The 17,669-nt window shown below is 43.7% G+C and overlaps 1 protein-coding gene across 6 annotated transcripts in view; it reads left to right on the forward strand.

Annotated features, from left to right (window-relative positions):
- The first annotated feature begins 287 nt into the window (after positions 1 to 287).
- SPOPL (speckle type BTB/POZ protein like) overlaps positions 288 to 17,669 on the forward strand; it is a 63,140-nt gene continuing 45,758 nt past the window's right edge. Inside the window, exons 1-3 of one of the 6 annotated variants that reach the window (XM_084809532.1) lie at positions 1,029 to 1,437; positions 1,621 to 1,760; positions 2,387 to 2,509. The gene's annotated coding sequence lies outside the window, so the exon portion shown is untranslated. Of the gene's footprint in view, positions 437 to 1,028; positions 1,438 to 1,620; positions 1,761 to 2,383; positions 2,510 to 17,669 lie in introns of those variants that run through there. The other 5 variants (XM_084809541.1, XM_084809523.1, XM_084809512.1 and 2 more) reach the window with 5 other exon arrangements.

Below are 17,669 nucleotides of genomic sequence, written 5' to 3' on the forward strand. Positions count from 1 at the left end.
AGAGGATTTAGTTAGCTGCTGCTTCCATCTCCATTGCAATGCCAACCAGAGCAAAAGCAGAGGTGAGCAAGAAGAGGAAGTTGCAAGAGCAACTGCCTCTGCTCCTTTATACACCCGTACTCTCTCTGTGGCCAGGTGAGCAAACAGAAGAAAAAGTTCTTTTTCTTGCTTTCTTGGCAGCGACACTGAAACAATTTTCCTTTCATGCCAGCCAGAGAGAGACGGTGGGCAATCTGCCACCTCCGCCTACTTGCTCATGATCTTGTAGCAGCACAGTGCTGACTCTCATAGCAACCCAGGATCGAGCTCTAGCCCTTGAAGGGAATAAGCTGGCCCAACCAATCCTACAGGCTTCTGATGCAAAAATGAAACTCCTTCCAGTTCAGATGGCCTGCTCGTCCTGGGCATTCTGACTTGCCTCTTGAAAACACAGAAGGTAACACCCCCTCCCCACCCCAAGACATGTTCCTGTAACATGGAACGGGCCCTGCCTATGCCCATGAGCTTTCTTGGAGCATGCAGATCACCCTGGCGAAAGGCCATGAAATGAAGCGGCTATCTTCAACAAGGCCTGCTCCTCCTTCTAATAATGATAAGGCCGGCTCCTTAAAAACAGAGCTTGCCTACCAAATACCCAGATATAGGGTGTGTGTGTGTATTCTTAAATCCCGCAGAATGGCCCAACTTTTAAAAAATGTTGTTGTTGTTGTTATTTGGCTCTCGCTGCTTCATGACCTCACGCACAAACTGGGGCGTCACTCCCCGGAAGTAAGGAAGCGGCGAGGATCGCAACAGGCTGCCGCCGCGAGGGCTGCATCCCGCGTACTGGCTCCAGGGGAGCCCCCTGTCGTACTTCGCGGCGGTGGGCCGGTCGCGTTTTTCACTTTCGCCCCCGCGCCGGAGGGGCGGCCGCCGAGGGAGAACCCCGCGGCCGACAGCCCTGCCCGGCCGGGACACTTCCGCCGCCCTCGCTTCCCCTCACGCCATCACTGGGGGCCGCGGAGCAGCGCTGTGTCGCTCCCGGAAGTGAGGAAGCGGCGGTAACAGCAGTTAGTAGCAACAAGAAGCAGCAGCTGCTCCGGCGGCGGGTGCCTCCTCCGCTTGCGCCGCATCCTCTGTCAGGGGCTCCCCCTCCTCTCCTCTCCGAGTACGGGAGCCAGGAGCGGCCGTGGGCCAAGCGGGATTCTCGATTCGCTCCCCCACCGGAGGGGTGGCGGCTGAGGAGGCTTTTGACGGAGAAATGCGGCTCCGCCGCCAACAGCTCTGCCCGGACGCGCCGTTTCCGCCACAGCCCCTTCCTCCTCCTCCTCCTCCCTCGCTTCCCCTCGCGCCATCCCTGGGGGCCGCAAAGTAGCGGCTTCCCCCTCCTCCCGCGCCCCGTCCTCCAGCACCGTCAGTATGAGACCTGCCGAGACCCCCAGCCCGTGCCCAACACCGGTAGGTGATGCTGCTGCTGCTGCTGCTGCTGCTTACTACTGTTTTTATTGGTCCCCCTCATCTCTCCATTAGCCGGCCCATCTCTCTGAGGGGCATGGAGGGGGGGAACCCCCCCACCTTTCCGCCAACACTTCTAGCCCTCGTCTTCCGTTCGTTGAGCCTTCTCTCCCCGCAAATTTGCAGGCCGAGGGTTGCCAAAATAAGGAAAGGGGTGCGCGCGCAGAGGATGGCTGCTAAGAGCGCAATACGAGAGCCCTCTTCAGAGGAAGCCCTTCCGCCCTGCCCTTGCTGACCTTTCAGAGGCGGCAGGGCAGGTCAGTCTGGTATGTTTGTGTACCTACTTTAACTGATGTGTGCTGTAGGAAAATGCCTGATGCCTTCATATTTCTGCCGTTCATGTTTCTCTATCTTGCCTGTTTTCTGGCTTTTATTATTGTGTATTAGAATGGAATATCGTGGAGATGGTTTTATTTTATTTTTAGCTTGCTTTAAATCAACAACAAACACCTGAAACCTTGCTAGAATGCAACTCATTGGACAAGTGCTTTCTCTACTTTCTTCTCACCACTCTCCCACCCCCGAATTTGTTTCTCTGAAAAGGGGTTTTCTTCTCCAAGGGTGGTCTTCTGCATGTTCATTCAGAAGTAAGTCTAACTAATTTCAGTGAGACATATTCTCGGTCAAGCGTACCAAGGATTGCAGTCTTAGAGAATGTAAGGATATATTTGTCAGTGTTTCATGGGCAACTTCCACAGTTTAGTTATAGGCAAGTCCTAATAGTTACGTTCCATTGGTATTACTTTTCTCTCCCTCCTTCATGAGGACACACACATGCACGCACGCTCTTCCCCTCGTGCCATCACTAGTGCCATGTTGATCCTGGAAGTGAAGAAGGGGTGGTAATAGCAGTACTATCTGCTCACTTGCTGTCTCTCTTTGGGCCCAGCAGGCCTGCCAAAGTGAGTGAGCGGAAACTGCCCCCTCTACCTAATTCCCGGTGGCACAGTATGATGCATTGAGCTTGCCGTTGCACCCAGTCTACATTGCAATGCCACCCAGAGGAAGAACACAGGTAAGCAAGTATAGGAAGTTGCAGGAGCAGCTGCTCTGCCCACTTGCGCGCGCTCGCTCTCTCTCTCTCTCTCTCTCTCTCTCTGTGGGCAGATGAGCAAATAAGAGACAGCTCTCTTTCATGCTAGGCAGCAAGAATCTGCCTTTCATATAAGCAAGAGAGAGGTGGTGTACAAGCCCACTTTCTCATGCTCTTCTAGCAGCACAGTGGTGATGGGGGGGGGCAAAAAAGGAGAAAATATTTGAGCGGAGGAAATATGCACCAGACGTCTTCCAAAAATTCAAATACTCATTATTACACGGCACCAGGAAAGCCCCAGTAAGAGAACGTGGGTTGGAGGAGGCAGGGGGGGAGGCGACTCACAAGTATAAGTAGGAATTGATCCTCCTTACTCATCGATCTGAGCCCAGGATTGGTCTCTAGTCCTTGGAGAGAGATTATGCATGCCCAACCACGCATACAGGCTGCTGTTGCAAAAATGAAACTCTTTTTTCTGGTTCTCCCAAAAGGCCTGCTCGTCCTGGGCCTTTTGACTTGTGTCTTAAAAACACAGACTGTAACGCCCCACCCCACCTCCAAGGCATGTTCCTGTAATATGGACCCACCCCTGCTTATGCCCATGAGCTCTTTTGGAGCATGCATAGCATCTTTCCCCATCCCTGGTGAAAAGGCATAAAATGAGGTGCATATCTTGAACAAGGCCTGCTTCTTAAACAAAAACAGAGCTTCTTTACCAACTACTCAGGTGTAGGTATGTGTGTATTTTTTAAAATAGTTCCTGCAACAGAATGGCTGAACTGTATTATTATTAATAATAATTTTGCTCTCCCTACTTCATGACCACACACAAATGCTGTGTTGCTCCCAGAAGTAGGCCCTAATTGCTAAAAGATTTCTACTGGTTAATGAGCAGGGTTATATCATATAAGTAGCCCATGAAGGTTTATGCTGCACTGTATTACAATAGAACAGGGGTCCCCAAGGTGGTGCCCATGGACACCATGGCACTCACAAAGCCCTCCCCTACCTGTTCCTTTAAAAATAATTATTTAAAATAATCCTTGGAAAATATCAGGACAGTCTTTTTTCCCTCCCTTTCTAGCCTTGGGCTTTCTTTCCCTTCTACCCATTTGACTCGCTATTTCCCCCTCCCAAAATAGGAGAAACATTCCTATTTCTCTCCCCTCACCTCCAACATCCCTTTAGCTCACTTTTGACTAGTCAGGCCCCCATGGGAGCCATTAAGTGACTAGCCACATTCATCATGGGACCATTTTGTGGTGGTGCCCACAGCAGTAATTCCTAAATATGCCCATGGGTCCAGAAAGGTTGTGGAGCCCTTGTTCCCAGTGGTGGCTGATGCTTGTTGGGGCTGGTGAGGCCTAGGGTAGGGCAGCTAACTGCACATGGAGCCAAAAGTAGGTAGGGCCCAGGGGTCACAATAGACAGAATAACTTCAAAAGACAAGTCACTTCAAAATCGTGAGTGCAAAATACAGGGTTGGGGCATCTGACCTACACCAGTAGGAAAGCATTCTTTTGGATCAATATTTTTCTGCTCCAGCCTCCAGTACCAATCCATTGTACAGAAAAAGGAAAACTGAGACAAGTAATTCCAAGATATGAATGTAAAGCAGAGTAATAAATAGAAAGGAGCGGTGGGTGGTGGAAATCACTTGAAAATGGAAAAAAATATAGGAAAAAGTAGTAATGGGCTGGGGGCTCTTGGGAAATCCCACGCTTACTTGTCCCCATAAATGTAAAGTTATTGAAGACTTAAAAATATGTAATTAAAAAATCATTAGGGGCTTCCAAGCCCCACCATCAATTTCTACACACACACACACACACACACACACACACGGAGCAACATGCTTTCTGGCTGCTTCTGCTTCCCTCTGATTTGTTTCAAGGCCTAATACACAGCAGGAAGAATGAAAAAACAAAACCAAGGTTTCCCATTGGCTGTGGGTGTCCTCCATGCCAGCCGTATTCAGAAACAAATATCTGAGTCCTGATTGTGTCTGTGGAGCTAATCAGGACCAAATTTGGAAATCTGGCAGAGCAGCCCTGGATGTTCTGCCTGTCGCCTTAGAAATGCATTTTATTGAATTGAATTGAGAAAGAGTGCTGTAGTCATCAGAGGAAAGAGGGCAGGCAGGAAGCACCAGCTGGCCTTGCTCCAGCCCCTGCCAACACTAATGGAGGTCAGGACAGGAGAAAAGAAGAAGCTAGCACTGCACAGCAAGTGACTTGCTCTCTTTGGTGGCAGGGCACTGCACCCTCCCCTTTTTTTAATTAAGAAACCAATCTGTCTGTTCCTGAATTTCCATATATATTGTTGTATGTTGCTACTATCCATTCCTGATGCAATATTGACAAGATGCTTTTGGGGCTTATCAAAGTGTTTCTCCTGTAGGGTTTCTGTATGCATTTTATCTCAAATCTGTACTTGCAATTCACATTGGTCTCTGGTGTTAATTTTTCTCAGTGTTCTTCTGCTGACACCCAGGCCTCACTTGTATTTCAGGTGGATATGCTTCACTAGTTACATTTTGTACAATGTGTTTATAAGGAGATCATCCTATAGAATATTTGGCTAATAAAGTTTTCTTACCATAATTGAGCACAATTACTCATTTGTTCTGAGGATAGAATCCCCTGAAGATGTGTGAGCAATGTAGACCTTTTACATTGGAGGCCTTGGGGAAATCTTCATTCCCAAAGTACTACAAACGGGGGCCTGTCATGATGATGGAGTTTAAAAAGCAAAACTGCACCTGCTCAGAGTATTTTTTTAATTTTATTTTTAAAATCAGGGTTAGAAAAGTTTTTTTGCTGTAACATACCAAGAATGTAGAAGCAGTTGTAAAACATGGAATTGGGGGGGGGGGGATGTTAGTTGCCTGCTTCACAACTCTAGTAATTCACATTGCCATCTCAAGTGAGGCCCCCATAAGCCCATTAAGTCCAGGCCTAACTGCATCACTGTTTGGGAAGTAAGGCTGAAACCTCCCCTTCCTGTGCACTGTGTTCCTGAGGGCAATTGTGCCCCCCTTTTAAAAAACTACAACATGATTGCTAATCATGTCATTAACATAATTAGGCCCTAATTGGTTTGTTGAACATGTTCTCCTTTGAATATGTAGGAACACAACTGTAATGTGTTGTTTTCAGAATTGTTATAGAAAGACTTCTTGCTGTTCGATTCCTGCCTTCTATTTTTACGTTTCCTAGTAATTTGACTGTCAATGATCCATATAGGTCTTAATTTAAAAGACCAATCTTAGTTTCGTAATTCCAGGGCCCAGTTGGTTGAAATACTTAGTATGAAAAATTGGCTGTGATAGTTCTGCTGATAATTTCATCTTTGTGCTTCTCCCAGTGATGTGGGTTATCTGGAAATTGCAAAATTGTAGTTGGAAATTACAGTTATTGGAATACTACTAAAATTTACAGTCATGACAATTTCAGTTTTAAGGGGGGAAATGAAGTTAGTTAAGTTTATGGAAATATATTTTGGAAATGGATTATTTTTCCTAATGGAAACTTTTCTAGCTTGCATCACTGGCTTCCCCTGCCTTTTCTTATTTTTTGTTTATTAAAAATACTTAAATTCTTACAGGGGTCTTTTACCTAGGAAACCTTTTAAGTAACGATCAGGATATCTTCTGTGATATAAGGCCTACTTTGGGTTTTGTTCCTCCTAAATTTATGATCAAATGAGAGACTGATAATAGCGTTTGAAGTAGTCTATTCTATCAGTAAAATGTGACATAATCTTGCCGGAGACTTAAAACAGTGTATAAACCAGTTAAGTTGAAATGCTTGGGTTTAAGTCAATTTGGTTCAGATTCCATGCAGGTGGGCAACTTGTGGTCCTCCAGATGTTTTGGTCTACAAGTTCCATCAGCTCTAGCTAGCATAGCCAATAGTGAGGAATGATGGGAGTTGTAGGCCAAAACATCTGGAAGGCCACAAGTTGGCCATTCTGCTGTTGAAACTCCAATTGAAGGGTGATCCAGTTTTATGTTCATAGGACTGGAGTATACATACCTTCACTTCCCATATCAAAGTGGTGGTGCTAATGGAAATAGAATATTCCACTGTGCCAAGCAATCAACATAAATTCATTTTAAAGATAATTTGAACAAAGAAAAATTGCTGTTAACCTAGATATGCCAGGTTTTGTTGTTGTTCAGTCGTTCAGTCGTGTCCGACTCTTCGTGACGCCATGGACCATAGCACGCCAGGCCTTCCTGTCCTGCTCTCTCTCCCGGAGCTTGCTCAAGTCCATATTCATTGCATCAGTGATGCTATCTAGGTTACCAATGTTTAAGTATTTATGTAAATATTATAATTGCAGTAAAATTCAGTTCTAATTGGTACAAAACCAAATAGTTTTAATCCTCTTAAAAGTATCGAGGAGACTTGGTTTGCATATCATTGTATTTGAGAGATCCTGTATAGCAGCAGTCCCAACTTTTATATGTAGATGTTGTGTTTAATGGTACAGAGTGTTGTACATTGCTGTACTTGGTAGCACAAATGCACACTGCTCAAAATTCATGGGTTAGATTTCTCAGTGGCAAGATGTGTGAGAACAGCATTTTGGAACCCTTTCGTTTTTCGTTGCTTTCAAGCCGATCATTGTGATAGTTGCTAACTCCATGAGAAATGAAAATAGAAATAGCTACTAGTATGGGTATGGATTGGGAATGTATTGATCCAGAGATTAAGTTTGTAATCCTTGAATCACATATTGCTGAGCAGTTTGAAATAGTTGAATGACGGGCTTTGCAGTGACTGCCAGATACCCACATTTAAATGCATTTACCAGGAAGTAAGTTGCGTTATTTGAATGCAACTTCTTGCAGCTTGTTTAGAACCAGTATGCAAGTCTGTTTGGCCTGAATTAATCTGCTTTGACCTTCTCCTCCTACACAGGAAATGAATTGCTGGTGTGGTGGTGTTGCCATTTATACAGCTGCAGCCACACTGTAGTCAGTGAATCACTCTATTTACTACAAATTATGTGTCTCCTCCTCTTTGGCAGGGAAGCTTTGATCTCTCAGTGGCATTAATTAAATTCTAATTAATACATTTTATACACCACAAGTATGTTACATTTCATTGTCTTGTACTCCAAAATCAAAGGAAAGTGCTTGCACTTCCAGCATACATGCAAAGTGGTTGGTGTTTTGGAAGGAAAAGATCCCCCCTCAAAATTACTGAATTCTAAGAATGCTAATTCTTAGTGCATCTGCAGATGGCTCTGTGGCTTTAAAGGAATTGTTGATTGCTACCTCTTCCTGTAGGTTGCTTATAAGGTCTACTTTACTTTTACCAGGCTCTTTGACTAATAGGATACCCATATTAGCTTAGAGGTAAACTATAAGACTATAATACAACCTGACGGTCAATTAATACAGCATAGAAACAACAGTGCCAAAATTGAAAACTGAAAAGTTTTATAATACAGAACAACACTAACAATTATCCGCAGCCCAAACGTTTGCTGAAGTTTTTAGCTGTATGTCTCAAAACCTGGAAGGATTGAGCCTGGTAGGCCTCATCCAGAGGGAATTATATAAAGAATATAATGACCTGCTCCTGGTAGAAACTGACCTCACCTCTGAAGGCAGTGACATTCAGAGCAGAGTTTCTCTTAAAGGCCTCAAACTACATGAAGGCTTATATACGTGCTCTGTCTGCATTATTACTGCACAGAAGATTACTGTGAAAGAACTGTTCTCTAGTGTGTGCTGATAAATGTGACCTCATAGAGCCATTTAAACCATTCCACAGATGCAAATTCAGATTTTACAAAATATATACTCAGTAAGAACCTGCAGCCAATTGCGACCTTTTGACAAGTACACCTGGTTGATCCACATGCTTGTAAACAGGTTTATCATATTCACATTTTACACCCCCCACTCCACCCCCAGCATAATACCTAAGGATGTAGCATTCAGCTAAGCTTGGAAGGCTAAACTAGAACTGCAATAGCTTGGCATCTTAGGTTTTACACTGAAATGTGTTCTATTGATGGCACCTCTTAGAAGAGGTGCTTGATTTGTTCATAAATACACCTTCTGATGCTATATGAATTATTTTTTTGTGGGGAGGAGAAAACTCATATGTATGGGTAGCTTTACTTATTACATTAAAAGTACAAGCAGAAAGATACATCATGACTTCGCCATTTTTCTTTTAAATAAAACTTCAGTTGCTTCTGTGCCCACTAGGTAATAGATGTTGATTAATGGAGCAGAAGTTGTTCCATATGCTTACTGTTAAGCTTTGCATCTTAGATTTTGAAGTGTGATAATGGGCTACAAATATCCCATAGTTATAGCAGTATCATCATTGAATGGGTATAACAAATTCACAAGAGGGAGATATATTTAATTTGACTGAATAAGGCCTGCTTTTCTGCAAACCCTCTCTGAGCCAGTTTGGTGTAGTACTAAGAGTTATATGTTTGGATCATCTTTACTCAGGCCTGAAGCAGACTTTGAGCAACTCATTATCTCTACTTAACCATCCTAATAGGGTTGTTGTGAAGTTCAGATGAGAGAAGCCCTCTTGAGTTCTGGGAAGAAAAACTGAAATACAAATATGATTTTTTTAAAGTAACTAATTCGTTGGCTTGATATTGTTAGCTACACAGCTCTCAGGTGATGTGCTACTTATGTTTGTACTAAATGCAAACGGCCTTGAAGAGGGAACAGAAAGATGTGTTTGGCATGTATCTCTGCCTGTTGTATGTTTGTTAAAGGGAAGAGTAGGAACTGTATTGTATCCCATCACTCTTTGTGGGAGCACTGAAGGGGTCCCCAGGGCAGCATTCCTGTAAAAGAGGTAGAAGTCTAGGGGTGCAATAATCCACTCCTATTCCCATTTTCCTTTTTTTTTTTTGCATCACTAGTGCATGGGTAAGAAAATCAAGTACACGCTGCCAAAGGGAGCATTCTACTTTGTATGCACAGTACTAGGATTTCTTTGTAGTGTACGATAACCTCAATAATATTGTGTGGTGCTTGCTTCTGTGGAGTTACAAAATACTTAATTATTTGATTACTAATTAAGACTTAATATTGGGTGAGGGGAGGAGTGTTGCCACATGGGTGGCACAGAATGTAGCCTTCATTAAACTTGAGGGTCAGTGAACAAATGGGAATTATGTCTTTCTGTTTATGGGAGTCCACCTTTGTGGTTTGAAAAAGCATTCTGCTTAGTAGTACTTCATGTCTGCTGCTAAGTAGACCTAGTCCTAGCTTAGACTGCTATCTGCCCCCCTGTAAGAAATAATTCAAAAGTTAGATCATAAAAAGGCACCATCCCAAGAAGGATACTGACTTCAGAGTGGAAGGACCTGAGTAAGTCTTAAGACTTAAGCAGTGGGAAATGCTGAGGTGAAGAAAAATGCAGTTGAGGGTACTCCTTGGAAAAGGGTGACAGTTAGGAGAAGAAGAACTAGATGCCACTCTGCACCAGTGGAAGCAGTGGAGCTGTGGAACCGATTCCAGGTACTTGCGGATGAGACTGGAGGACAGCCTGCAGAGGAAGAATCACAGGGGAACCTACATGAGAGCGAGCAAGAGGCTGAAGGTCAGTCAGACAGAGGCAATGAAACCCAGGCCTACAACAACAAGAAGAGAAGAGTGGTAGCAGTGGGAGACTCCTTGCTGCGTGGGATCGAGACCCAAGTATGTCACGAAGACCCGTGGACTCACCAGGTATGTTGTCTCCCAGGAGGACGAATTAGAGACGTGACTGAAAGGTTGCCTGCACTCATAAAGCCCACTGACAGGTATCCCTTTCTTCTCATCCATGTGGGAACAAATGATAACGCCAAGCGGAGCTACGAAGAAATCACGTCACACTTTGAAGCTCTGGGAAGGAAACTCAAGAACTTTGGGGCCCAGATAGTTTTCTCATCCATCCTTCCAGTAGTTAGAAGAGGGATAGAAAGGGAACGAAAAATACTCCGGGTGAACGACTGGCTACGAAGGTGGTGCTGATGAGAGAGATTTGGATTCTGGGACCACGGGCTATACTTCCTGGAAGATGGGCTGTTGGCAAGGGACGGGTTGCACCTCACAAAGGATGGGAAGAATGTGTTTGGCCACAGCATGAAGAATTTCATCAGGAGGGTTTTAAACTGAATTCTACAGGGAAGGGAGATGTAATGTTGGGGGTAACAATGGACGTAGTTGCATGCACTGCAACAAAGAACAGCTCTGATAGCGCCCAATAATAGTCTTCAGACACATGTAGGAAGAAAGCCAGACTATGAAGCGCATGGTCTTCGATGTCTATATCCTAATGCCCAGAGTATGGGAAACAAACAGAACGAACTTGAACTCTTAATACAGGAGGGAAATTATGACTTGATAGGTATAACTGAGATTTGGTGGGATGACTCTCATGACTGGAATACAGCATTGAAGGATATAACTTGTTCAAAAAGAACAGGAGGAACAGAAAGGGAGGTGGGGTTGCACTGTATGTGCAAAATACATATCTCTTCACAGAAATACAGGAGGATGAGCTTGGTAGCCCCATTGAGAGCATCTGGATCAAAATAAATGGAGCAAAGAATAAAAGGAACCTGGTGGTTGGAGTCTACTACCGGCCACCCAACCAAGGAGAAGATGAGGATGAAACTTTTGAAAAGCAAATAGCCAATGTTTTAAGGAAGCATGATGTAGTAGTAATGGGGGACTTCAATTTCCCCAATATTTGTTGGGAGACAAATTCTGCAAAACATGGCCCCTCCAGGAAATTCCTGACTTGTGTGGCGGATAACTTCCTCCTACAGAAAGTAGAGGAAGGAACTAGAGGATCGGCTATCCTTGACTTGATCCTAACCAACAGAGATGACTTAGTGGATCAAGTAGCAGTTACAGGAACTCTGGGGGAAAGCGACCATGTTGCACTTGAGTTCTTGGTTCTAAGGGAAGCAAAAGCCGAGTGTAGTCAAACGCGTACCCTGGATTTTAGGAAAGCTGATTTTAATAAACTCAGAACAATGATCAGTAAGGTCCCATGGCAAGCGACGCTAACAAGAAAAGGAGTCCAAGATGGGTGGGAGCTTGAAAAAAAGGAAATTCTCAAGGCACAATCACAAACAATTCCAACAAGAAGAAAAGGTGGAAGACAACAGAAGAAGCCAATGTGGCTTCACAAAAAGCTTAGGGATGACCTGAAAACAAAAAAGGACACATATAGGAAGTGGAAAGAAGGCCAAGTAACAAAGGAAGAGTACAGGCAGGTAGCACAGAATTGCAGGGATGGCGTCAGGAAGGCTAAAGCTGAGAACGAGCTGAGGTTAGCGAGGGATGCTAAAAACAACAAAAAGCCTTCAGCTACGACTACGTGCATCGTTAAAGGCAGAGGAAAGAAATGGTTGTTCAGCTATTCAGTAAGGATGGCAAAATGATAACAGATGACAAGAAAAGGCAGAGGTGCTCAATTCCTACTTTGGCTCAGTCTTCTCCCAAAAGAGGGTCTATGACCCCCCTGGCAAAGGCGAAGTGCAGGCTGAAGGGGCAGGATTGCAGCTTGAGATGGATAGGTATATGTTCAAGGAACACCTAATTACTTTGAATGAGTTCAAATCTCCAGGGCCAGATGAACTGCATCCTAGAGTAATAAAGGAACTGGCAGAAGAACTCTCAGAACCGCTGTCTATTCTCTTTGAGAAATCATGGAGGACGGGGGAAGTGCCAGATGACTAGAGGAGGGCTAATGTTGTCCCTATCTTCAAAAAGGGTAAAAAGGAGGAACCTGGGAACTACAGACCAGTCAGTCTGACATCAATCCCAGGGAAAATTCTGGAGCAGATGATAAAGCAATCAATTTGTAAGCACCTTGAAAATGCCGTGATTACTCGAAGCCAACATGGATTTGTCAAAAACAAGTCCTGCCAGACAAATCTGATCTCATTTTTTGATCAAGTAACCTCCCTTGTAGACCGTGGGAATGCTGTAGACATCATATACCTCGACTTCAGCAAAGCTTTCGACAAAGTGCCCCATGATATCTTGATGAGCAAACGAGCTCAAAGTGGGCTAGATGAAACAATGATCCGGTGGATCCACAGTTGGCTACAGAATCGGACTCAAAGAGTGCTTATCAATGGGACCTTCTCAAACTGGGGAGAGGTAACGAGTGGGGTACCGCAGGGCTCAGTCCTGGGCCCAGTGCTCTTCCACATTTTTATTCATGACTTGGAGGAGGAGGTGCAGGGAATGTTGATCAGATTTGCAGATGACACAAAATTGGGTGGGATAGCTAGTACTTTGGAAGACAGAAACAAAATTCAAAGTGATCTGGATAGACTGGAGCACTGGGCAGAAAACAACAGAATGACATTTAATAGGGATAAATGCCAAGTTTTGCACCTAGGAAAAAGAAACCAAATGCACAGTTACAAGATGGGGGATACGTGGCTTAACAACACTACAAGCGAGAAAGATCTTGGAATTGTTGTCGATCACAAGCTGAATATGAGCCAACAATGTGATGTGGCTGCAAAAAAGGCAAATGCTATTTTGGGCTGCATTAATAGAAGCATAGCTTCCAAATCCCGGGAAGTACTAGTTCCCCTCTACTCAGCACTGGTTAGGTCTCATCTGAAGTACTGTGTCCAGTTCTGGGGACCACACTTTAAGAAGGATGGAGACAAACTGGAGAGGGTTCAGAGGAGGGCAACAAAGATGATCAGGGGACTGGAAACAAAGCCTTATGAAGAGAGACTGAAAGAACTGGGCATGTTTAGCCTTGAGAAGAGAAGACTGAGGGGAGATACGATAGCACTCTTCAAGTACTTGAAAGGTTGTCACAGAGAGGAAGGCCAGGATCTCTTCTTGATCATCCCAGAGTGCAGGACACGGAATCATGGGCTCAAGTTGCAGTAAGCCAGATTCTGGCTGAGCATCAGGAAAAACTTCCTGACTGTTAGAGCAATATGACAATGGAACCAATTCCCTAGGGAGGTGGTGGGGTCTCCCACACTGGAGGCGTTGAAGACGAGGCTGGACAGCCATCTGTCGGGGATCCTCTGACTTGGATTACTGCATTGGGCAGGGGGTTGGACTCGATGGCCTTGTAGGCCCCTTCCAACCCTACTATTCTATGATTCTATGACTTAAGCATATATAATTTAGCGGGTTGATAAGTGAGTTAGGCTTTTTTTGGTTGCTAATGAAAACATGATCGAGGAAGAGACAATTCTGTAGTTCTTTGTTGTTGCCACAGTCTTTTCTGTTGTCTTGTCCCTGTTACTCTTGTACCTCATTGTTTTTGTCTTTAGGAAGGGGCACCAAGAGGCCACTTTGGCTCAGTTCACATGCAGTGACAGCCCAGGGTTGTTTTTTTTAACCCTGGATTGTCATGAATGAGCCAGCGTGTTAGTCACCACAGCTCAAGTGCTCCTGCTTGGCAGCTCCTGCCATTGGGAGTAACTAACATCTCAGGGATGCTCCATCCCTGGGTTGTTTAGCATGGCATCCAAACCTGGAACTCTGGCTGGTGGGAGAGAGACAAGACAGAATTCTGGATTCGAACGGCATGCTAAACCACCCAGGGATGTTTAGCTGCTCCTGTTAGCAGTAGGAGCACTCTAGCCATGGTTCTAGCATGCTGGTTTGTTCAAAAAAACCCAGGGTTGTCATTGCATGAGAATCGGGCCTTTGTGATTTACTGCTGTACTAAGGTAGCATACTAGGACATTGGATTCTCTGAGTTACTACAGCAGATTGAATTACCTTGTCTTCTGGATCCTGAATTCTTGGGAACATTATAGAACTATTTTCTGCATGTATAACATTCCATGCATTCTTGCTAGCTAGATTAAATTAATTTCCGGAACATATTACACAAAATCTGTTGCTTTCCAATACTAGGTTAGTTCAGACATAATAGAAAACTATGTTTTGAATATTATACCTGAACTTGTGTTCCTGTGATTCATTCTCTTCTGGGGCATTCCAGTTCTTTCCCTTATTTTCTGGTTTGATCAAACCATAGTTTGCCATCACATCTAAATTGGGTCAACTATGGCTTGATTAAACCAGAAAGTGAAGGAGTGGGGTTGGCATGCATGAGAGGACAAGGAAGTATGAGCCCAAGAGTCAGGCATGAATATTTAAACTCTAAAGTGAGGGAGGGAATTAAAGGATATGAGGAGAAAGGGAGGATGTGTGAGTTTGGGATTTGAGCAAGAACAGCCACATCATGGTTTTGCATTATGTGACAGCTTGCTGGCTTAGCCCTACATGGCCAAGGCACTCTGACCATCCCTGCAGTGTAATGGCCAAACAACCCCCAGCCTTCCTCCCATCGTTGGAGCTGGGAAAGGGGCTGGGATTACTATGCAACAGTTAGACTAATCCCCAATCACCTCTGTAGCTCAAGTTGAGAAGGAAACTGGGGCTCATAACACTTACCAGAAGTGGTTGCACACTCACCATGGCAGTCGAAAATGTGGAGGACTAGTTCTAATGCTGTTTGGTTTTAATACTCATAAATGAGTATAATGGTGGTTGGCAATAAAATTCACTTACTGAAAAAATGGTTTCAGAAAGAGAGACTAACTGAATTTCGATTTCTTGCATGCTACTTCAGCATAAGGTGAAGCTATCAAAAGATCCCAAGAAATTATGACTAAAAGTGTGTATAGACCCATACTTTAACAGCTGACTTACATTTGTTCCAATTTTGAAGATTATCGCTTTAGGATGGTGGTTCGCAACCTTGGGGCCCCTGATGTTGCACTACAACTCCCATCAACCCCTGTCAGCAGGACTAATGGTCAAAGGGTACGGGAGTTCTAGTCCAAAATCTGGGGACCCAAGCTTGGGAACCATATAATGTAGCCTGTTGCTTTTTCATTATGTGTGTGTATGTGTATATATATGGCCCAAGCATGACCTTGATCTTCTAAAAATACCCAGCTATGGTACCCCTGGGTTCACCAAAGTAATAGCGTAGAGATCTGTGTGTAATCAATATACCTCTTACTCATAGTTTACAAAAAAACAGACAGTGGGCTGGATCCAGAGAAATTATGGAAAAGGTGGCTGGTGAAAAGTGACTTCCATGGCCCTCATCCCTCTAGCATCCCCTCCCCCCCAAAGAGCCTTTCTTGAGGGTCAGGAGACTTTGCTGGATGAGGGGGCTGCTGCGGGGTTGGGGTGGGAGGGGAGGATGCAGAAAACTCACCTTCCACCAGTATCCTTCCCCACACATTTCTCTGGATCCAACCCTAACTACTTTAGTTTGATATGCAATTCATAGGGACTTTAAATTGGAGTTCAGGGTGTCTCTAATTATGTGCTGAAACTTTGCTTTAGCCTGCATAGAGTTAACTATAATGTATAAATTGGGCTTGCACTCTTGGCCTTATCTTTTTATCTGCATTTCAAAGATTGATCTACTAAAGTAGAAGGTAAACAGGGTTCAGAGGGTTGCCCTGTATGCTCTTTTCTTTAAAACAAACATGCCTGCAGTTTGTTTGCATGTATAAACTTGCAGTTAACCTGTTTGATCTCTGCTTCTAATAATTAGCTGCTCTATCATATTAGGTATACACATAAAAGGCTGCAGGTTGAGATGAATGATCAATATTTAGGATGCAATGCCATGATAAATTTGTGGGCTTCTGCAAAGGTTACTTTGTTGGCTATACTCAAGTAAAGGGACCTTTTGTTCTTGCCCCCTGTACTAAATGTTCTCTTCTTAATCTAGAGACATAAGCCTTTAGTTAAAAGTGTGGAATTCAGCATCAAAGCTCACTAGGCTAAAGTTTATTGGATCCAGGTCTCATATACCAGTGTGTGTTTGGAGACACCCCCCTCACCCCAACACACACACATAATATAATAATAACAAGAACATAGTAATCATTTCATTGTGAAAATGTCTCTATGGTACCCCCTGGCCATAACTGAACACCATTTTATATTATACAGGAATACAGTTTTCATTATAAAAGGAAAAGAATGCAAATAAAGCAAGATATGAAATCTAACAGTTTATGTAGTCCAGAATTAGGGATATCAGAGCAGAATTCTATCTCTCTTGCTTATATTAAAACCCAGCTGAGGGTGCAGTCCTATGCAAGTATAGACATAAAAAAATCCTACAGCTCCCAGCATTCCTCAGCCAGCATGTCTGGCTGGGGAATGCAGGGAGCTGTAGGACTTTTGTTCTGTCTAAACTTGCATAGGATTGCATCCTAAATGACTTTCGATTTGCTTAGCTTAAGATGTTCTGGGCCAGCACAGGTGCTTAGGATGGAATGCAACATGTACAATAAGAAACCACATGACAAACACATTATGCTCCTCTCAGTATTTGGAAGGCAGACATGGAATTGTAAGGATATGTTTTAAAGCAATGCTTAATGAAACATACGTGAACAGGGCACAATAATTCTCTATTACAGTGTAGATACAAAGTGATAATTTAAAAAAACACATTGGTGGTGGTGTTTTTTTAAACTGGGTGGTATCCAATTAACCCATCCTATTAAGCCACGGCTTTCAGGTGTGGAATGGATATGGGGTGGTTCCTCCTACCTAAAAGTCTGCTCCAGAGTTTTGGGAACTCTCTGGAGCAGGTAAAGGGACATGGGGCTGCAAGGGTACTTTTGTGTAAGTCCACTCACATACTGTTGGATTTTTCCCATTGGGTTTTTTAAGAATTCAAATCAGATTTTTAATTGAAATCAGATTTGGGGATTTCTTGTTAGGAAAAAAGAATTGCAGCTACTAATTTTAAAAAAAAATAATTATGTGGTTAATAATCTGTATATAAGCATGTTAGTCCTACGATTAATCTCAAAACTAAATCAGTGCCCGCTACCAGATACATAGAGTTAAGTGAAGATTTCTATGGCAGTGAAGATCCAATCTGATCATTTCTCAAATATGAATATTTATACCCTACCTTTCAAACATAGGCATTTCATTTTCACCTCCTGAAAATAAACTACTAGAGTACTCCCAGGAACTATAAGATCTTGCTAGGACCTTTCAGTCACAGGTATTTCATTTTCATTTGCTACTGTTTTTGTGAGGCAAAATGAAGCAGAAAGGAGCAACACTAGAAAGAAAAAAAGACAAAATTATCCAATATTCCTATAT

This window comes from Heloderma suspectum, chromosome 1 (assembly GCF_057233095.1).
Source record: "Heloderma suspectum isolate Gila_16-S chromosome 1, 16-S_ref, whole genome shotgun sequence".
In the NCBI taxonomy this organism is placed as follows: Eukaryota; Metazoa; Chordata; class Lepidosauria; order Squamata; family Helodermatidae; genus Heloderma; species Heloderma suspectum.